At 35.4% G+C, this 22,236-nt stretch overlaps 1 protein-coding gene across 11 annotated transcripts in view; it reads left to right on the forward strand.

The window, feature by feature from the left end:
* LOC105466912 (janus kinase and microtubule interacting protein 2) overlaps window positions 1-22,236 on the forward strand; it is a 191,490-nt gene that overhangs the window by 3,181 nt on the left and 166,073 nt on the right. For 2 of the 11 annotated variants that reach the window (XM_071098248.1, XM_011716103.3), the window contains exon 1: window positions 9,701-10,414. The exons of the other annotated variants lie outside the window; for them this stretch is intronic. The gene's annotated coding sequence lies outside the window, so the exon portion shown is untranslated. Of the gene's footprint in view, window positions 1-9,700; window positions 10,415-22,236 lie in introns of those variants that run through there. 11 annotated transcript variants of the gene reach the window in all.

Consider the following 22,236-nt stretch of genomic DNA (forward strand, 5'->3'; position numbering starts at 1 on the left):
AGTAAGACTCCATTTTGTAGTTGGCTTCTAAATTACAGGATCTAGGTATTTGTAAAGAAATCAACTGATCATCTTCCTAGAGAAATTTACATGTAATCCTGCCAGAATTCAGGAAACTGAACATTTACCTGTTCATAAGAGCCCTTCTTTCTCAGCAACTTTATGGAGTGTGATGTCAAATACCTATATTAAAATTATCTCATATTGTATAGTTAATTTTGAAAAATGTAATGTGTCATTTAATGGGGTCTTTATACAAAATAATTCAAGAGCCATCAAGTTGTTTTTTTAAAAAAACAAATTATATGAAAGATATATACAAATTAATGCTTAAATGTGCTATTTAACAAACTAATCTTCCACTCAAACACTATCTTAAAAATGTCATTCATGTTAGAATATTAAAGTTAAATATTTTGATTGATATGTAAGACTTTAGTAAAACTTGTTTTAATTAAGACACACACTAATTAATTTCTCACTTTGTAATAGGACGTTTCTCATTTCGGGTGACATCAGAACATGTTTTGATTTTATGTACCTGCTGCAAGTCGGCTTCAGGATGACTTAGACAATATTTGCAGAGTGAAACAGTTTTCTACATTTCTTTTTGGTTCATGAAAAGTCAATACTTTGTTTCTCATGGTTGGAGCTTATTGTGGAAGTTTTAACATAAATAACGCAATGATGGTCTTTTACTGAAAGAAATACGTTAGGTTTATACTTGGTTGTTACTCTGTGAAGTGTGTTACAATTCCCTCTGTTTACACATTCCACTATTTTTCTATCAAGGGAAAATGTGCTTTCAAACAGGATAAATTAATCAATTGACTAACAACTATTTGTAGAGCTTTCATATGACTAGCAGAATTTGCATGTGCTAGCAAAAAAGAATTTCCTTGGAGAATATAAGATATACATCCATGAAACAGTTAGTGTTGAAAACAATATAGTTGTAATTAGTACCATCACTTCACCATATATTAATACAAGTTTTCATAATTCTGTCATTTTTCCATTCTTTTTCATTTTATATTCTATCAATTTCAATTTATATGCTATCATTTCAATTCTATCATATCAGCAAAGCTAGTGTCATAGTAATTCTTTAAAATAAGTGGAAACAGATTCAAGGAGGTTAGAATTGTCCAAATTTGTGTTTGGTAAATGGTGTAACAGGCTGGATCCCTAGTCTCATAAGTACAAGCTACCATAGTAGAAAGGTAGCGAATTATCTTACCAACTTGAATTTTAACTAATCTGTGTTGTGTGGCTCATTTTATTTGAATATTTCAGGTACCAAAATTTGTTCTTTGGCCATATCAAATTGCCAAATACACTATGTGCGTAGGGTATCAGGCAAACAAACAAAAAATGAAAACAAAACAAAACAAAACGGCTCACACACACAAAAAGAGTACTTTAGAGAAAATCTAGGCTTTTTGATATATCAGAAAAACCTAGAAGCATTTGTTTGGGTGAAAATCAGAACTTTATTGGACTGCTATGCATTTATTTTATAAATAAATATTGTTTTTATTTTTAATGACATAGAGTTTGGGAGGTGACCATTGTTTTCTGTGTTTAGGATCAGATTAAAATTCCTGTAGGTCCTGAATCTTGAAAAAATTATGCCACCTCCTACCTATATGTCCTAATTATCTCTCTACCTACACATTCTTAAAAGTAAAAATGATGTTGTTATAAAATAAGTGTACATCAGTTCAACAACTTTCTGGTATTTTCTCTGAACAAATGCTCCTACATTTTTCTGAAATATAAAAAATATTTATTTGTTTTTCAAATATTCTAATTTTCTGGTGTATCTTTTTCTTTATTAATTCCCTAGGCACATACTGGTATAAGTATTTGGTAATTCAGCTCTGGCCAAATAGCAAATTATGGCATTGAACCATATTCTACATTTGGAAAAAGAGTCCTTTATAATTAATTAACTTGCAGTAAAAATGAGACCTGTCACACTAAAAAAATTGTTCTTTAAATCATTATTCACTACTACAAGTAAATTTTGTTGCTTCAAGTTTTTTTATATTTAAAAATAATACATCCTCATTATGGAAAAATGATAATACAGAAATGTGTAAAAGGAAGATGAGAACGACTCATAAGCCTACCATCAATAAATCATTACTGTTAGCATTCTGGAGTATTTCCTTTTAGATCTTTTTGTATATACACACAGAAACACATGCAGACACACAGTTTCATAAATGGATCATACTCTATGCATTGTTTTAAATTGCTTTTGCTTTATGTATAGTGGCCATCTATCCATGTCAACTAATGTGTCTCTACTGAATTTTAAATTTCCGCGTCCATTTTTCTTGATGATTCAAGCTGTTTTTTCCCCCACTTGGGAGTCTTCACACTTTACTTTTAAATACTTCTTATGATGCAGATAGATCCTGCTTGATTTAAAGCAGTCATGAGTCAGGCATTATATTCAGGAAATATGAACTCTGTTACCCTGACCTGCCACTGCATCTTACAATTGGTATTAAATTAACCTTGGTCATTCCTTGTCTGCTAATAATGAATGAAGTCTGAATCCAAGGCAGTGAAATCCCTGTTTGAGGCACGAGGAGTTTCACCAGGTACATGCATCAGCAACAATTAAAAAACAAAAACAAAAACACATCTGTTTCAGATTCATGTTAGTTTTCCCCAGTGTTGTAGTTGTATGTCCTGTAGTTTTATTTTTTAATTTTTAATTTATTATTATTATGATGATTTTGGAGATAGGGTCTCACTCTGTTGCCCAGGCTGGAATGCAGTGGCATGGTCTTGGCTCACTGCAACCTCCACCTCCCGGATTCAAGTGATTCTTGTGCCTTAGTCTCCTGAGTAGCTGGAACTACAGGTGCACACCACCATGCCTGGCAAATTTTTGTATTTTTAGTAGAGATGAGGTTTTACCATGTTGGCCAGGCTGGTCTTAAACTCCTGACCTCAAGTGATCTGCCTGCCTGGGCTTCCCAAAGTTCTGGAATTACAGGCATGAGCCACCATGCTCGGCCTGTCCTGTGGTTTTAACCTTGGTTAAGCAACTCAAATCCTTTATGGGAAGATATTTAAATGACTTCTTGGAATAAACCAAGTGTATTAGTTCATTCTCACACTACTATAAGGACATACCCAAGACAAGTAATGTATAAAGGAAAGAGATTTAATTGACTCACAGTTCTACAGGGCTGGGGAGGCCTCAGGAAACTTACATCATGGCAGAAGAGAAAGCAAACATGTCCTTCTTCACATGGTGGCAGGAGGGAGAAGAATGAGAGCTGAGTGAAGGGGGAAGGCCTTTATAAAACCATCAGCTCTCGTGAGAACTTACTCACTATCATGAGAATAGAATGGGGAAAGCCACACCCAAGGCCCAATTATCTCCTTCTGGGTCCCTCCCACAACATGTCGGGATTATGGGAACTACAATTCAGGATGAGATTTGGGTGGGGACACAGCCAAACCATATCACCAAGATGTAGTTTTGCAATTTTTTTCACTATATTCATTATTTCATAATGAATTCGTGTATATCATAGTTTTCAAATAAAACCCCAGTCATCTGACTCTTTCTCCTTTTTAAAATATGAATGGTTGACTCTTCTTAAACGTTAAGTGTGAGTTTTAAACATAATACCTTGGAGAAAATTCTTTTGGTATATCTCCCATTTTACTCTCTGCAACCTGTGTGTTTCCTTCATAATACATATCTAAAGTTGTAATTACAGAGCTATTTATTTGCTTTCCCTACTCTTCACTAGAATGTAAGCTCCATGAGGGCAGAAAATGAAACTGTGTTGTTCGCCAGTTGTAATGAATGCCTTGGTACAACATGCATGCTCAATAAAGACTATTTGACTGAGTGGCTGAATGAATAAAAGAATGAGGGTCCCCTAAATGGCTCCTGGCGTAAGATTGTAGAAGAGACTTCAACTAGTTGCTCTTTCGACTGTGATTCTCATTCTTTTAATTTGACTGTAAAAGCAAAATGAATTTTATTCATATCCTCAGGATGTTGTTATGATTTTGATAAGGCAAAATCAGATTCTTAAAGGTAATATATCACAACACTTAACAATCCTTCATTAAAGACTGCTCACTACATGCTGTAACATAAGAAAGATTATGAACACTTCCGTGGATCTTTTTATTTTCTTTAAAAAATTGAATTGCAAGTCAGAAATAACAAATACCTTTTATTTCACTGTAATTTATTAAAATAAGTTAGTAATTTAATTATTATAAGCAGCACATTATATGGTACACACTCACAGCTATTGTGCTATTTTAGAAATCTGCTCTACCAAATTCACTAATCATAAACAAATCATTCCATCATATCTCCATCCAAATATTAAGTTGAATCAAAAATGCATCTCACCCCAAAGATAAGTTAAGGCAGCATCTGCTTTCATGAGAGTTTTGAAATCAAATATAAAAAGAGTGACTTGAACAAGAGGGTTAGCTTGGCAGACACATGGACATGCATTTGAACCACTGAGGACAGCCATTTCTATGGGTGTCTAATCTGCTGATATGCTGTAACTTAAGTATGAGGAAAAAGCCTTTGTTGCCTTTCTTTGTTTGGCATCTAAATCAAGATCATGGCACTTACTGCAATTCTTGAATTTCTGGAGTTCAATTTCGGTTAGAATATGCATGGAAAACCAAATCTGACAAATTTTAGCTGACACTCTGTGGCCAGAAAACCACTCGATATTATTTTCAATAAAGGAATTTTGCTGAGATAATTATGACTCTAAAAAAGCCTCTGAGCATGTGCTTAGGAGAAGAGGGTGATATTTTCATCATGCCTTCTTTTCCAAACTGGAAATGTTCCCCTGCAAAATGCTTATAACCACAGCAAAAACCAGGCAATTGTTTTTTACTCACATTTCTTACCTGGCTCTTTCTTATGCAGCACTTCATGGAGAGAGGTACATTCCAAAAATAAACTGAGCTCTTGCTCTGTAGTCATCACTGATGTATATTTAAGGTCCTTAACCTACTCATAGGTCAAGCTTACCTAATTTGAACCTAGTTTCCAAAATGAAATTATTAGGTCTTTTAAATGCAAGAATACTCATGAAAACAGCTCGACAATATTTTAAATAAGTACCATTCTGTAAAATCTAGGCTATTGTCTCATTCTACCAATAAGCCAAAACAGTCAACAAATTTTTATATGATGATAACCAATTTGGAGAATTTCTATTTATATTAAACAATCCATGCTGAGAATTCACGTGAGAATTCACAAGCTGCTAATTCTGCTAATTGACATTGGCAACAAAGAGAGAAGGACTTAGATGTTTTGAAGATATTATAGGCCCTCAACTTGCTTTCTTATGGATTTGCTAGGTAATTCAGATTATGAAAATGGGTACTCTGGAATTACAGGGGTTTCTCCATCATCTGCTCAGTTCTAGTTTCCTAAACCCAAAGGAAGGAAGTATTTTGACCACTGGCTCAGTCTCTGTTTCCTGTTGTCTCTTAAGGAGTAAATTAAGTTGTAGTTAATTAACTATGAAACGGGTTTTGTATTTTGGAGAATATACTATTTTTAGCTATATTATGGAAAACATTAGAATTTTGACTTCCTTTTAAAGCACTTCATTAAATAAAATCATCTATAAAATTTAGAATACAGAGTATTTTGAGCCAGATGCTTAAGCCATTTAGCAATAATGAAAAATAAGTCTCAGCTTTTTAAAAATTGAAGTAACAAGGAATACCTTCCTCCAATCAATTTTACATAGAAGGAATGCTTTACCTGTCTTCCTCTCTTCTTAGCCAGATTGTCCACATTTTTGACCTACAGGGTGCAATTCCACACTCTGAAACAAGAGAAAGGAAAGTATTAGCCTACGACAAGAGAAATCGATCATTGCATCTGAGTGTGACCTTTGAGTTTTTGCGCTGTACAGGTTTAAAAGAGTTTAATATCCAAATGCACACTTAAACATGACTGTTTCATACTAACACTCTTATATGGACAGTATGACTACATATATACTGTTTAATCTCTTTTAACTATGGTATGTGATTTTATATTTTTCTCCTTTCATCCTGCATACAATTTTTGAAATCAAGCCTACATGGTTTAGTCAAGGCCCCTGAAACATAGTAAAGAGATAAGATTAATATTTCTAGCCAGTCACTGGTCATTTGCTAACTGAACTTTCACTAACATATGTATAGTTTGAAAACAAGAACTATCTACATTTATTTTGCATAATCCTCTTGCTTTGAAACATTGATCTTTGGCTGTGTAGTCAACTGTAATCTAAGCAGAATCGATCATTTCTCAGTTCACGTGGTGCCATCACTAACCATATTCTTGGGGTGCTTAAGTGCTGTTTGACTAACGAAAGGATCCTTATGACAGAGAGTAGCTGATGAAGCAGTGGAAAAACATTTCGTTCAAGACAGACTTTTGCCAAATATGCACTTCCCCCTGGGTAAATTTGAAAATTTTTTCAGAGTTGATGCTGACTCATCTTTACTCTTTAGAAGATGTAGCGAGACCCACAGTTTAGAATTTTCTTTATGATTCAAGTAAAACGATTTATTCCAGTAGTTAAGGGTTAGCGCTGACCTTCCTAATAACAAGGACATCTGATATGCTCTGAATATAACAAGTATGAAAGGAACAAAAAAAAAGCAACTTCCTTTTTAAAATTATCCAGAAAATGAGAAGAAGATCTAAACTCTTTGAGCATCTGTTATGCATCTAGTATGCTGAATATTTTCATCCATGGCTGTTTTTGCAGTTCTCACAGCAGGCTGGTGAAGTAAGCATTTTTCTTCCCATTTTGCCAATAAAGATGAAGATTTGATAGGTTAAATTTCATACCCAAAGCCATTCAATTAGCGATTTTTGAACTGAGATGAAAATAAAGTCTGTCTGATTATGCAGCACAGTGGTTACAAACTGGAGCCTTGTGGACTGGACCCAGCTCAAGAAAAGTGTTTGTAAACATGAGTAAAATGTTAGTACAAAGCAATATATGCTCCTAACACAGTATTTTTTAAAACATACTTTTGTCCAAATTTTATAATTTTGACATTTCAGCAGATATTAGAATATCTCCTCCTCTTAGAAAAAAAAGAAAATCTGGCAACACCAGGCCACCTTTCTTCAAGGCATCCAGAGTTGAACTGTGGGTATTCTGGATGGATATTGTGCTACTTCAAATCCCTACCCTGCCCCCCACCACCCCCTCACAATTGATATTTATTGTTCTTCAGGTAGACATTCAGGTTTCATTCATATAGAGGCTGAAAATCGTGAACACAGGAAATAATCCTGCAGACAAACATTTGCTAAAAATGAATTATCTGTATGAAATTTAATGCTTTAGGTCTGGTTTGTGGGCAATCCCAATGACATTTCAACAGTGTAATTTACAGCTTTAAATGTCTCCCCTTATGTCCCATTAATTATTTATGTCTTTCATAATTAGTAGACTAAGGCATTTTTTTCACAATTTACATATGTTTAATACTTTATTTTACAAGTTATAAAAAAACTTTTAATAATTTACATTCTCACAAGAATAAAGGTGGGGTAGATACTATATATTAATATGTATATCTTAGGTCATTTGATTATCCTCATCACATCTTTCCATTCACATGTATCTGTCTCAGCAAATCTATGGTTCCCGTATGTGGAAACGGCAAAATAAATGAAGAACTTTTTCGTTTTGGTGGTAGGGGGAGGAATATGAATAGATAGTTCCTGCAGGTATATTATTATCATCATCAGCAGTACCACAAAAGCTTCATTGAAGACCCTCAAAATAGAAAATATTTACAGGCTTCCAATTGTTAGCCCTGGTCCCTGTCCAAAAGGAACCTATGTTTTTAAAAGGATAAAGGGCCAAATAGAAATGGAATGTTAATGCATGTAACAATTACAGGAGAAACATAAGTAGCACTGCAGTTCCCTGTCCAAGTCTTTATGTGTGTGAACTGTAACTAATGGGCCTAAACTACGAATGCATAAGGTGATGAGAATGCTTTGAATCAGTATTTAATCCTTCCTTTCTTCTCAACATATATCTTTCATTTGATGAATCAAATATAATAACGTTTACATTAGTAAATAGGAACTATGGAGATGTGTCAGTTTACTTTTTGGACTAAATCCAGGTTAAAATATATCTAAGGGTTTCCTTCAAAACATATTTGACATTAATGCTAGTTTTTGTTTTGTATTGGTTTTTATTTTGCTTTACTACTCTTACTAGATACCAGCATTGCACTAAATTTGTTGCCTACCTTATACCATCACACTTTGAAAAAAGTGATTCTATTCTTATTTTATTCATAACTAAATTAAGGCATATTGAGGTCAAGCAAATTAATACTTACTCTAGATCATCCAACTAATGACTGACGGAACCAGATTCTGACCTTAATTCTGTCTGACTGCAAAGTTGCTCTTAACAAATAAGCTAAACTACTTTCCCCTTTTAATGAAAACTTGATTGTGATTCTGAAAATTAAAGTAAATGAAGAAAAAGGCAAATATATTTGAATGCTATTGTTATTGTTCAATATTCATCAAGATGCAGTTCTTGCTAAAAAGGACAGCAACGCTCCGCTTAAGTCTACATTCAAGAACAAAGCCCACATAAACACACTTTCCTCAGTGAAAAAAAGAAAATAAGGGGAGAATGAATCCCAGTCCAAATAGAAACCATTCAGAGATTTTGTGTTTAAATAACTCTTAAGAGACTTTGTGTGAGTTCTGTATATTTCTACAGTATAATCCAGGATTCACTTTTTAAAACAAAAATTTAAATAGGCTTTAAATATATATATTTTAAAAATTATCTGATTTTCCTTCCTACTTTTTTCAAGCAATAAATAAGAAAGAGAAAAATTTTGTTCTGTATATTTGACAGTTCTTTATACTATAAACATTTTCTTTTCCTCTAGATCCAGAGAGCAGTTTCATGGGAATTTCACCTCTGGATAAATCCCCAACTGCAAAGTAGACTGAGCTGTACATATTTCAAAATTTAATGCATGAACAATATAGTTTCTGTGGTCTTATCATTTACATGGTGTAAATTCATGCAACTCAAGACTTTTTTGTTTAAATTTTTGTTTACAGTAAACCGCAGGAATTATGGCAAGAATAGGTTTGGATGAGAGACTGAAATTTTGGTTTGGTTGTCTATCTCTACACCCAATGGGTATTTTGTGTAGACAGCCTGGATTCTATTGTCCTTTCTTTTCCTTTTTGCTCTGGCTCACCAGAAATTGTGTTTGTCTACGTAAACCCATTTAGAAACTCTGACCCAGGTGTAGCAAAACTTTTATTTTTCAGAAGTCCTGTGGAGTCACTGTGGATAGTCAAATATACAGATATATGGATCACATATATGTGATAAGTTAATTGTGACCTATCCCAACTGTGGAATACAATGAAGCCCTTTAAACACTATGTTATAGAAAAATGTTTAGAGGTATAGAAAAAATATGTAAGATTTGTCTAAGTTTTAAATAAGTCAAAAATCAAAAGATAGAATTTAATCCCAATTCTGTGAAAATAAAATTACACAAACATATATACATATGTTTTAAAGGGCCAAAATAGTGCAAATGAAAATATTAAAAGGAATTTGTTCTAGGTGGTAAGTTTATGAGAATTTTTTTCTTTGAGTTCTCTGATTTCCAGATTTACTAAAATGCATTTTACTTCTTTAATTAACAAAATGTGATAAATATTTTTAAGGAAAGATGTTGATATCAAAATGTTTAAATCATCTACAAACCCAAATATTTGACTATCCAGTTTTGCTCCACCTGGGTCAGCAGTTCCACCTGGTTTACAGAGACAAACACAGTATTTCTGGTGAGCCCCAGACAGAAGGAAAAGGCAAGGAGGATAGGATCCAGGTGCTCTACACAAAATACCCATTGGTTTCCTAATATTTTGGAAAAAAAGAAAAGATCTTGTCTCAAAATAGTTTGAAACCCAATAATATAATTAATGCAATTGACATTCTTGTACCTAATTTCTTTAAAAACTAAAAATTTCAATTCTCTCTGGGATATTCAGCATCCTAGTTTCATTAGTCTATAGTGGGTTTAGTTCATAGTAATTATTTGAATACATGGTAATAAGACAAAAATCCAAGTTTAATACTATGTGGCTCAGTCATAATCCATTTTTATTGAAAAGCTCCAACAAGGATTATTACATGACAGAACAAAAATCCGTACACAATCTGCAGAATTCTGAGCTTTTTCCCTTTAGGAGGTAGGCACAGCCATCCTTATCATGAAGGACCTGCTTACACTTTTGCTGCCCTCTCTGTAGTTTAGGTGAAACGAAATCTTTCTCTTCTTGGGCCTAATAATCATGATGACGGTAAGGATGATGGTGACATCTCACACTTTGAGGGTGGGTTCCAGAGGGGCACAACTCTAGGGAGGACTGTGTGAGTGGCACTGCCCTGAGTTGTACAAAGGAGGAGTATTGAATGAACACCTGCTGTGTGCTGGGCGGAGTTCTGATCATTTGACAACCATAATATCTTTGAGGCAGGAACTATTGTACTCCCCTTTGAACCTCTGTATTTGAGGAACTAAGAGAAATGTTAAGGAGTATGCCCAAATTCAACCAGCTAATAAATGGTTAGCCAAATGGCTTCTTCATGCTTGTTTTCACACTAGGTGTATGGGATAAAGATCAGAATCCCATTTTCAAAAGCCTTATGTAGGAAGACCAGTATATAAACAAAAAAGTTAACAATAAAACATTACAAACATTGTGACAGTATGTGTCTCCCCTTCAGCCACAAAAGGACAGGGCCTCAAACAAAATTTTAATACTTTAACGTTTGCCATAAAGATACAGTCTTATTTAAGTGAAATCATCTTTGTTCTTTATTGGGGAAGTAAAAGCTGAATGTGAATTATTTTATAGTGCCTACTTCCTGATGCTGTTTATTACACATTGTAATGTTGTCCATTCAATAGTATATTTTAATACTGTCTGACCAAACCCGTCTCAGTGATTAGTGTTAAAATAACTCACGTCTTATTTTTATGTAAATTATTACCAAAGAGTATCTGTTTTTTAAAATGATGTCACCTAATAAACCTGTTCAATTAGGAACCAGAGACATATTTGAACATTTTGAATGGAAACAGAACTGAAAGTTATATTTTAAGTTGAATGCAAAAGGTATTCGTTAAATTTGTGGCCTTGATTGTAATACAATGAATAATTAAGTTTAAAAATAATTCTAACACCTACGATGGCTTCTTCTAAGTTAGGTGTATGTGTGCGGGAGTAAGTAGTGAGTAGGGAACCTACAAAGATGAATAAAACTGAATCCTAAAAGCACAGTAAGCTGTAAGCCTTTAGGCACTAAAATTTTGGTGAGAGACCCAGAGGCCTTTGTCAGAACATAAGAACATATACAAATTGAGTATCAAATATGTAAAAATCTATACAAGAAAACTAAAGAACATCAATCAAGGCACATGAATGAAGAAAAACAGTAAATTCATGAAAATTGAGTTTACAAACCTGAAAGTGTGTGTGTGTGGGTGTGTATGTGTGTGTAGGGGTTTTGCAACCTGCCTTGCCTTAAAGTTAAGGAAGGATGTTAGTTACATGGAATCAAGCCATGAATGGTCATGATTCAGGGAATAATGTGAGAAAATGGATTTTTAAAATAAAGCGAACAAAACAACACAAAACAGATCACTTTGCAGAGTGAATGGTTTGCTGTGATCAATTTCAGCATGCTTGAAACTTCATCACTTAGGAACTATTAGAAAACAGAATATAAGACTGAAGTAAGAAATTACTATTAAATGCTACAAGGGAAATTATGAACTACTTTTTAAAGATTTTTTTCCAATTTGAAGCATTTCTTGCATGTGAATCTAATGAGGGCATATGCATGATAAATATTGGAAAACACATTAGATACATTGATTTCAGTTACAGTCAAGGCACTCTTTCATTATTTTTTTTTCTCTATTTAATACATAAAAATCAACCCAGAAAGTGAGAAAAATATAAACCTGGAGGGAAAAAGGTCACCAAGTACTTAATGAGAGTATTGATTCTGATTTGCTTGCCTTCACTTTGGATTTTTCTTCTTTGAGCTATGATTATCAGTACTCCAACCCTGGTATTTTTTGTTGTTTTTTTTTTGTTTTTTTTTTTTTTTGAGACGGAGTCTCGCTCTGTCGCCCAGGCTGGAGTGCAGTGGCCGGATCTCGGCTCACTACAAGCTCCGCCTCCCGCAACCCTGGTATTAAATAATCTGTAAACTCTCTTTTGGTGTGTGGTCAAATGCCACTGAGCCAGAAACCTGTACAACTATTGCAAATCCCTTAAATTCTTTATTTTTCTTTAAGTAAAAAGGAAGTCTTGAGATGGATTATCTACAAGGACTCTTCCACCAATGTGTTTATGACTCGGTGACTGTCCATTACATTTTCTGTCAGTCGTTTGTCATAGTAAAGCTTCCCAAGGTAATAAGGCAATATCAGCTTTTTGTCATTTTTCTCTTTCACTCTGTGTGTGTGTATGTGTGTGTGTGCGTGCGCGCGCACGTGTGCATGCGCAATGCTGCCATTCAGTTTAACAAACAGGTCATTACATTCAAGCTATACATCAAACGGTGCATATAATGTGCTATGCTGCCAGGCTAACTATTCAGTCCAATGCATAAAGGAAGTGACTACTTTTTTCTCTGCTGCAGCCCAGATACTGCATCCTTAAGGCCAATGTGCAAGCACAAGGTGAAGGATTGATTGGCAGATCTCATTGAGAGGTTTCTGGTTTATTTAATGGCTTTTGTCAGTTTATGTTACGGCCACTTTCCACTCAGCATTATGAATCTGTGTTAAGTGGACCCCCAAGGTAAGAGCATTCTCTGCTCTGCAAAATATTTGCACTTGCACATTCAGGAAGCCACTGTCTAGCTTTCCCTTTTTAGAGGCCATGTTGGAAGCCAGCTTACCCATATGTGTGATATTTTAATCAAAGGATGAATATAGCTCTCCTTAGAAGGAAAAATCAAATGAAAAAAATAAAAGCTTATCTTTTTCCTTCTCTCCCATCTCTCAGGGCATGTACCGCTGTTGTATAGGGAGTCAGAAGAATATCTCATAAACAGAGAATCCCTTGACTTGACAAGTGCTCTTTTCCCACAGTTGTTATTTTGGTACCAAATTCACTTATCCCAGCTCTGATTTGTTTAGAGTAAATCATTGTGACACAGTGGAAAGGCACAAATTTGGGAATCAGAAATCAGAGTTTAATATTTGTTCAGCTACCAGCTGATTGTATGACATGAGCAGGCATCCTGTCCATTCTTAATTTTTGTTTTGTTAATTGTTAAAAGAGAGAGGTAAAAGACATTACTTATTTTTTTCCTCCTTTCTACAGAAAGGTCTCTTAATTCCTTTGCCTTCAGATATGTAGGCATGTTTGCAAGGTGATTGAAGAAATCCTCTACTGAATCCAAAGTCTTTTTATTTGCCAATGGTAGTGATTACAATTACTTATGGACTTCACTTATTCTCCCATTAGCCCACAGTGTCTCTTTGAGGGAAGTGGGGCAGAGAGGGAGAAGAAGAAAAGATGGGGGGAAAAAACCCTAAGGAATAGATCATAACCCAAGATTGGGTGAGGGAATAGCAGATGCCTCAAAAATGCATAGTCATTTAACCTCTAAGTTTTTAATATCTAGCTACAAAGTATAAAACTGCATAAAATTGCCTTGACTGGTTGGAATATAATGAAGATATAGTGAGAGCATCACAGGATGGACATGTTATAAACGTTTAAGAAATTATCACAGATTAAAAAATTGCAGTGAACTACAAAGATGTTTAGAATATATTGAATGAAAATGTAGATTTGAAAACACTATGTCTATTAAAATTTGTTTGTATGTGCATAGAAAAAAAGACCTAAAGAAAATATAAAAATATAAAAAGTGTTCAGGTGGTGGAATGACAGGTGAATTTTATTTATTTATTTTTCATTTTGTTGACTTGCATTTCCCAAGATTTTTCCAATGAACACATACTACTTGGTTAATATGAAAAGGAACAAACCAAAAAGAACTTTAAGAAGTTGTCTTTACCTAAACATTAGGAAGTCCCTGATGGATATTAGGTAGGGCAAAGTGAGGCTCATATATTTTCCACCTTTAAAGCGAGTGATTCCTTTGTTCCCTTGGTCTTTTTTATTTTAATGTGAGTGAATTAAAGGAATTCACCATAAAGATATGCAGGAAATGAAAACCTTAGGATTTAGACATGTGAAGACCAGCAGTGCTGTCCTGCCATGATTAAAACTGTAATGATACTGAAGGGAAAGCCATGGTGTCATGTCAAGTGGACCAAAGTAATTACATCATCACCATCAGTCAGAAAAAAAGCTTTCTTCATGTCCTATCTACTAATCATCATACAAATTAATACTGGGGTCATTTCTTTTTTGGAAAGTGTGACCAATTGGTTTATATTCCCAGATCTTTTTCTTGTTTTGCAAATGAATTGTGATAAACCATTATTTTCATCTATTAGTATTTATTCAGTACATGCTCATACTGTAAAACTTCTTAGTCATTCCAATTTTTTTAAATGTATCTATTATGAGCATGAATTGCCCCTCCTTCCTTCCTTCCTGCCTTCCTTCCTTCCTTCCTTCCTTCCTTCTTTCTTTCTTTCTTTCCTTCCTTCCTTCCTTCCTTTTTAGACGGAGTCTCGCTCTGTCTGTCGCCAGGCTGGAATGCAGTGGCATGATCTTGGCTCACTGCAACCTCTGCCTCCCAGGTTCAAGCAATTCTCCTGCCTCAGCCTTCTGAGTAGTGATACTACAGGTGTGCGCCACCACGCCCAGCTAATTTTGTATTTTTAGTAGAGACGGGGTTTCACCATGTTGACTAGGATGGTCTTGATCTCGTGACCTTGTGATCCTCTTGCCTTGGCCTCCCAAAATGCTGGGATTACAGGAGCATGAGCCGCTGTGCCTAGCCAAATTGCACTTTCTATAAATTATGGATCGTTTGAAAAGCTTTTTAAATCTCTTTTACTTAACTCATTATCCCTACCATTTTTTGTGTCTTTGCTCCAGCATCCCACCTCCACCCCGCGCATTTTCAATATCCTCTTTCCACAATTTGCTTCTCTAATGTTGCTTTTCCTGGAACCCCAGTATCTATGACCCAACATTTAGACGAATCTTTCACTGGCAGAGTAGCCCAGCACACTCAGACCTCCCTTGTCTGAATTCCTGTCATACTTGTGGTCACTATGGTACTGTTCAGTGCATAATTGTTCTCCTTGTTTCACATGTTCTCATTGGAACATCGAGATTCCTCATCAAAATTGAAAGGCCCTTGAAAAATCTGCAATCCTCCTTCTGTTCCCAGAAGCGGAAGGGCACCTCTGTTTGAGGAACAAATTCTGTGTGCCATGTACTGTGCTAGGTGTTTGTGTATTCTCTCATTTAAGCCTGACAATTACTCTGCTAAGTTGGTATTAATACCTTCATATGTCATGAGAGGAGACTGAAACAGAGAGGTTGTGAATGTTCCAGAAGCTGTGCAGCTGCTTACTCACAGAACGATCCGTCTCTTGGTCTCTAAGTATTTTCCATTCCTCCCTGATGTCTGACTGGGTGACACTTAGGTGACTTTAATGTGGCAGCTCATTTACAACATGATTTAGTTTTCTACCTTTCTCTATTCTTGCTTGATTTAACATAATTGAGGTAAAATCTTGTGGTAGTAAACATTAAGTATAACCAACTCTTGATTATTTCTTTTAAATGACCTTCCCCATTCATGCCAAGTTTTCATTCTTCTCTTGGTATATTCCCGAAGATAAAACTACATTACAGCTCAAAGTGCCTAATTCATTAAACTACTCCTCTATCTCCGAAATTATTATTAAGCCCTCTCCATTCCCTGGGTGAACGAACCTGCCTTCTCTCTATTTCAGTTTCAGATTCCTCTCCACCTCTAAATTAAAATGTTTACCCAATTGTGGAAGTACCAGACTCCAGAGACAAAATGCAAAGAAGAAGAAGCAATGATTCCATATTTAATGGCCTGCAGTGCATCTAGGATATTCAAAAGCCTGTAGTAACCTGACCCCAACAAGAGACAGCAGAACAGAGTTATTTATGAAAAGAATGCTGAGTAGGAAAAGGCTGTCCTTCAACAGTGTGAGCATAGCCAGAAGAAAAAGAAGACAGCCTATAGTTGCCCCTAAATGAACCAGAATATTCCCTGTCTTCTGTCTGTGTTTCTCAATGGAGTGAACTGGGAATTTTATCTTCCCATTAACGCCATGTGAAGAACTGAAAGGGGGTAATTTAGAATATGGAAAACAAAGACTGTCTGAACAGTCTGAACTCATCTATCCAGGCTATTCTAACTCTTCACCTTCCTTTCCAATTTCTCCTCCACTCCCCCAAAATTCATATGTAACTCAGGAGTGAACAAACTGGCTGCCTGTGGTCTGGTGTTTGGAACTGGAGTAGTCTCAGGCTACTGACCCTTTGTTGTAGGTAATCAAGAGGTGATGGCTTGACCAAAGATTTTGTTCAGGGTTAGATAATTCTACACCACATGTATATTGTTCCTTAGAATGGTTGTGTTTTCATTCTCAAACTCTCCTGGCAGAAGTTTAAAGGGAAAAATCTTTCCAGGAGATTTTTGATGTGAACTTGTCAATTCATAACAAAAGTCTTAAAATGACACACCCTTTGGCTGAGCAATCACATCACACTGTTAGGATTACATCCGTGGGAAATAATTGGATAAAAATCACTTTATAATTTATCATCAAATGATTTATACCAACAGAAATTAGGAAACAACCTGTTATGGACTAAAATATGTCCCTTTACCCCCAAATTCATATGTTAAAGCCCTAATCCTCAATGTGACTGCATTTGGAGACAGGCCTTTTAGGGAGCTAATTAAGGTTAAATGAGGTCATAAGGTTTGAGTCCTAATCCAATATGACATGTGTCCTTATAACAAGAGAAAGGGACACCCAGATTGTGCACCACAGAGAAAAGTCATGTGAGGACACAGCAAGAAGGTAGCTGCTGTCTCAAAGGCAAGGACAAAGACATCAGGGGAATCTAAACCTTCCAACACTTTGACTTGCACTTCAAGCCCCCAGAACTGTGAGAAGATGAATTTATGTTGCTTAAGCCACTTGGTCGAGGGTATTTTGTTATGGTAGCCCTGGCAAACTAATATACAGTCCAATCATTAAACAATAGGAGAAAATTACATCAATAAGAGTACAATCTAACATTAGTATATGATGTAACTATAAAAAAGGGTTTGCATCATGTTTGTTGCTATAGAAAATGTTCTCAATATGCTTTTAGTTAGAAAAGGAGGTAACTAAAAAATATACATAGTATGATCCTGTTTGTATACAAATGTATTTATCTGTGCATGTGTGCATATGTGTAAGTGTCAAGAGTTACATGCAACAAACCCTCAAATCCTTCCTAAATATAGTTTTCTTCTTTCTTCTCACCTTCCCTCCTTTCCTTCCTTTCTTTTTTCACTTGTCTGTAAAGCCTATTTTTTCCCAATGAACATGAGTTATTTTTGGAAATATTCATAAGACATAAGTATTTTTATCCCATGTTTTAAAAGTGCCTTTCAAATGTGATAAAACTTATTCAGATTATAAAATTCTTGAGCTTACTAACTACCAGCATCTTATAAACCCATGCTTATAATATCATTAAATGTTTAATTACTTTTATTATCATTATAATTTACCTATTTTCTTTCCCATGACTAAAAGGTCCATTTTTATACCATTTGTCGTATTTATTTAGCATTTTTGAGTGACAAAACATGTAACATTTTTACTGTCTGCTTCTAACACCTAGTCTAGTGTTAAGTGCCGATAATACATACTTACAGAAAGATCCAGTTTGAATATTTGCCCAGTCACTTAGCCACTTGAGAAAGTCACCTAACTTTTCTAAGTGCCACTTTTCTCAGCTGCTAAATATAGAATAGTTATATTTTCTTGTAAGTTTGTTGTAAGATAAAGTTAGATAGTATATCCAAAATAGTGGAGAGGTTAAGGGCAAGGAGTCGGCCATTAGAGTGCCTGGGTTTGAATCTCAGGTAACTGACTTGCTGTATGGCTGTGGACTTAAGGTACTTAACCTCTCTGTGCCCCAGACTCCTCATGTGTGACATGGAAACGGTGCTGCTCCCTACATAATCAATATCATTTTCATTATTAAATACATTATTTATAAAATTCTTATAACAATTTTGGCACATAGGAAGACTATGTAGATACTTATTAAATATATGAAGAATTAATACAGGAGCTGGATTACTATCAGAAGAACTACACGGTCAAAATATAATAGCTCAGGTGTTTTGTATATTTTCAGCACTTTTCTTGTACAATTGGTGGGAACACCTTGATTTAGAAGCATTTTTGAGAATCCGTTACTTTAAAAAAATTCCATTTGGTATAAAAGCAGACACTAAGAGACACTAAAGGAAAGAAGATTCACCCTGCGTCTTTATTTAACATGTTTTTAATTACTTGTGTTTCTTTCTAGCCTATCTAATACAAATATGAGGTCATAGAATTAATGTGTCTTGGTATAGGAACCTAATACTTTTCCCAAAGGGAGAGTGTCCCTGTACCTTTCCAAACCAGCAGGAACCCAGGGGCTCTGGATCCCACCCCTCTCACCTCTCAAGGTCTTTCCTCCTGCAATTATTTGCTCATTCTCTGGAATCATCTATTTCTTCCTCTCAACTGTATCACTCACATCAGCATATAAATAGGCTGTCATACCTCACATCTTAAAAGAAATTCTTTGAGCTTAACATACCATTCAATCATTATTCCATTTATGTTCTACCCTTTACAGCAATATTTGTTGAAAAAGTCTTCTCTCAAAGGTGTCTACACCTACTCACTGCACACTTTCTCCACAGCTGCCCTAGTTGGGCTTCCATTGTCATCATACTACAGAGATTGCATCTGTCAAATCCTTAAACTCTGTCCCTCGATGTTTAATTCTAAAGTCATTTTTTTCTTTCTTTTTCTTATATTGACCTCTCAGATAAGGCTGTTGACCACCCTTTTCTTATTAATGGCTTTCTCTTCATGGTTTTGATAACTACACACTGAGTGATTTTTTTTTTTTTTTTTTTTTTTTTCACTGACTGCCTCTTCTCTTGTCCCTGTTCTACTTTCCATCTCTAAACATTTGGGTTTACCAAAGCTCAGTGCTTGACTTCCTTGTTTTCTAGCTACATTCTCCCCAGGTAATCTCATGCATCCCCATCTCTAGGATAACACCAGTCTGCAGTCATGACTTCCCCTCAGAAGTCCAGGCTCACGCTCAGTTGTTGATTTAACATTTCCACTAATGTGTTTACAAGTCTTTCAATCTTCACAGGGGCAAAGTAGACTTCTTTACTCATGTGCATGCTCCAGCCCAGCACAAACTTGTCCTTCTTTCTCTCCATCTTAGCAAATGGCATTCATTTTTAAAGCCAATTTGAAGAGCTGTCCTTGATTTCTTTCTTTCTCTTATAACTCATTCAATCTGTTAACAATCCTGTTGCTTTCATCTCAAAACATTCCCTAAATCTGGCTACTTTCCCATCTCTATTACCACCTTCCTATGTAGGGCTGCCATCTTCCCCTGCCTGAACCACTTCAGTAACCCACCAGTAAGATTGCCTGCTTCTCTTCCCTGTATGGTAAATTCTTCTCACGTAGAACACAACGACCCTTCTAAACATAATCCTTGTCAAAATTTACCAAATTCTACTAATTGACTTTGCAGACTTCTCTCCTGATCTCTTCCTCATGTCTTCCTCTTCCTGTTAATCAGACACACTTTTCTTGACTTACACTTCTCCTTACCTCGTTAAGTTAGCTGCTTCTCGTCATTCAAATTGCAGCTTAAGTGTTCTGCTTTTTTTTTATTATCATTATACTTTAAGTTCTAGGGTACATGTGCACAACGTGCAGGTTTGTTACGTATGTATACATGTGCTATGTTGGTGTGCTGCACCCATTAACTCGTCAGTTACATTAGGTATATCTCCTAATGCTATCCCTCCCCCCAACCCCTCCCTACAATAGGACCCGGTGTGTGATGCTCCCCTTCCTGTGTCCAAGTGATCTCATTGTTCAATTCCCACCTATGAGTGAGAACATGTGGTATTTGGTTTTCTGTTCTTGCGGTAGTTTGCTGAGAATGATGGTTTCCAGCTGCATCCATGTCCTTACAAAGGACAAGAACTCATCCTTTTTTATGGCTGCATAGTATTCCATGGTGTATATGTGCCACATTTTCTTAATCCAGTCTGTCACTGATGGACATTTGAGTTGATTCCAAGACTTTGCTATTGTGAAGAGTGCCGCAATAAACATACATGTGCATGTGTCTTTATAGCAGCATGACTTATAATCGTTTGGGTATATCCCCAGTAATGGGATGGTTGGGTCAAATGGCTTTTGTGTTCAATTACGTTAAACCTTTTCTTTGTGATTTACTGTTTTTATTTTCAAACATTTGGAATTACTGCCTCTTTAGAGATCTGATAGTCCATTTTCAGATAGTTTTGTTCTATGATTTGAAGGTCGTAGTTAATTCACTAAACAGCCTGAAGTTTATTTTGTTATATGGTATAAACTACAGATTAGGTAACTTTTTCCAAATTATTTTTCTTTGTTCTATGTAACATTCAATTTGTATTTTAAAAGAAGTTATTTTTACCTCTCCTAAAAATTAGCCTTCATTTGCATTTAGCAATTACTATGCCTTTTCACACCGACAGAAATTATTTAAATTATTTAGCTGTGACATTGCCACAGACTTTTCTGTAACTGTTTACATAAAGTTGTAAAATTGGAAACTAGTGGACAATATTCTGATTACTCTAGTGTGTTCTACATGTTCTCATTAGAGGAATTAAACCTCAGAGACCTTCATTATTTATTTGAATCTTCACTAAACTGTGTGTTACTACATTTGACTATTTTACCTAAAATAAAGTCCATGATGAATAACCTTTTAATAGATAAATTTTGCCTTTGTAAGTTAAATAGCACATGATACAGCTTATGCGTGAGTTTAAAAAATGTCATGGCTCATATTTTGAAGTTAAAAACAGGTTAATCAATGTTAGTACTTGATACATTCCAAAAGACAAAAAAAGAAGAAACAGAACATGTGGATTGAAGTTGATTCCATATATGTCAAATTTTTCACCATATTTCTGTCAAATACCACCATAATACTTTAAAAATTGTGTGGATTGATGCGGAGCCTCAGGTGCAACTGCATTATCATCTCAGAAGTTTTTAAAAATCGCTACCAACATCAATTAATATGTGTTAAATTCTTACCATGTCTGACATTGTGCTAAATTTCCACATGCATCATCACATTTCATTATTACCACGACGACTCTGAAAGTCGGTTATTCTACATATCATTATGATCACTCATTTCAGAAATAAGGATACTGGGGTCCAGAGATAACATAACTGGGTTCAGGTTAAAGGGCAGAGGCTGGATTCACACCAAGGACTATTAGACTCCAGAATCAGTGAGATCCCATCCCTGACTCAGTTGATTTGAGTAGCTCTCTTGTCTCATGAAAGCTATTACTTCTGGAAGGTCTTCTTTAGATATTTATACAAATTTAAGGACCACCTTTAATCCTGTGGATGGAGAGTAAGAAGAGTTTTCCTAATGCCACATCATGGTCTCAGCTCTGCTATCAGCATCAAGAACTAAGTAGTGACTTCACCTGTGAAGAGTTCTCCCTTACCCTTGATAGTCCGGTTTACTAGAAAAAAGGTTTGCAGGAAAGTTGCATTATTGGTTCCAGTGGCTACCTCTATCCTTTGGGTTCTTCATTTTTCATAGTCATATTTTCTGTGAATGGCATGGGTCCTACCTGGGTGTAATCACTGTATGGACCTTGTAATGTTTACAATGACTATGACCACACACCATGCCTTCCTTTCCCTTTATGCCTCCATGCATGCATACATTCATTTCTTTCATTATCAGCAACATTAATTCACAGGGACTCTCTTCCTTTTCTCTACCAAAAAAACAGTTTGCTTTAATTGAATGGCATAAATTATGTGAAGGGGAAGAAAATAAGC

The sequence above is a fragment of the Macaca nemestrina genome, chromosome 6 (assembly GCF_043159975.1).
Source record: "Macaca nemestrina isolate mMacNem1 chromosome 6, mMacNem.hap1, whole genome shotgun sequence".
Classification (NCBI taxonomy): Eukaryota; Metazoa; Chordata; class Mammalia; order Primates; family Cercopithecidae; genus Macaca; species Macaca nemestrina.